This window comes from Salvia splendens, chromosome 10, assembly GCF_004379255.2.
Source record: "Salvia splendens isolate huo1 chromosome 10, SspV2, whole genome shotgun sequence".
NCBI classification, from domain to species: domain Eukaryota; kingdom Viridiplantae; phylum Streptophyta; class Magnoliopsida; order Lamiales; family Lamiaceae; genus Salvia; species Salvia splendens.
Window position 1 is genome coordinate 19,333,517 of NC_056041.1, and position 1,615 is coordinate 19,335,131.

Here is a 1,615-nt window from a genome sequence, read left to right on the forward strand (position 1 = left end):
AATTAGTTCTATAAAATTAAATTAAAAGAGTAGAGATTAAACTTAATGGAAACAAAATGAACCAAAAAACTACTAATAAACTGATAGTATGAGGAGAAGGATAAAAGGACCCAAAGTGAAGATTCATGCTGTTTATAATTTTATGGATTCTAATTATAATTTCTCGTATTTGATTGCTCTATAAATTGTTTGCTTAGGACTTTGTTGTAAGAAAAATACTCCCATTCCTAATTTTTAAATTCACGTGTTTATTGATTTATAAATTTGCTTAACTTTAAAGCTACTCCTACATGTCATTATAATCAATATTTATACATATGTATGCATACGCACAACAAACAGTTTATGAATGAGATAATCCAACACGTTTCGGCCACTTTTTATTATAATTATAATTATAATATAATAGTAAAAGGCAAAATTAAGATACCCATTCAGCAGTGCGTTGTGCCAAATGGACCTTCATGGTAATATTGAGTTAATTAAATTTGTCAAAGCACAGAAAATGGATTAATTATCACTAAGCTAATTAAAGCCGCCCAATATTAAATATATATATGCGGCCCAATGAAAACGCCCACTCAAATTGTAACGACCTAGTTTACGTCACTAATCACAACATAATAATTTATACGATTTTTAAAGATACTCTTCTAAGTCTTGCATTTATATTAGTAGTTTACTAGACTGAGATGCCTGCGATGCAACCCAAAACTAGTCGAAAATATTTTGAACTTTGAACTTTCAATTATTGAATCGTTATTAATCAATTCCATTTATCCAAGATTATATTCTTTCGATTACTCGTTGGGATAGTTCTCCCTATATTTTCACGTCACCTACGTCCGTTGCCAGCGACCAACCAAGTAGTAATTTATTAAAAATAATTTAATACTAATTGGTGCATTGTGAATGAAAAAATAGTCCTATCTTAAGAATGATGTGTTAGTAATAACTAATTAATGTCTTGAAAATGAAGAAATATTAGTCCATGAGGTAGGGTAGTGATAAAATGCAAACTCTAAATATTGTATAGAATTTGATCTGGACCGTTACAAAATGTCAACTGATGACAAAATAACAAAAAAAATGTCAACACGGTTTCAACACAATGTCAACAAACCATTAATCGTTAACACTATGTTGACATTTTTTATTGCTATTATTTTTTCATTTGCTGATATTTTCTAATGGTCCAGATCATAGTTTGGAGTTTGAACAATATTTAGAGTTTTCATTTGATTACATCTCAGTCCAGGTAACTAGAAATCGTAAATAGATTAGTTCTGGTGAATATACCAAAATATCAAGTACGTAGTTATATTTATTTTTTTCAACAAATATACATGCACTCCTGGTTTTATGTGGGTTTCAACAAATAAAACTTTTGTTGCAAGAATATACTATTAAGTTGCACATACATTCTTTAGAAATATACTACTACCAAATAGATACAATTATCATCGTTATATTATGTTCCCACTACATCTGAAATTGAAACAACGATACAAGTGTTTGGTCTTGAAATTTTGAGCCGATTTTTCACAACTCTTATATATTTAAAATTATTAAAGCTATTCGTCTCCTCTTAAAAGGCCATGTTCAATAAGACAAG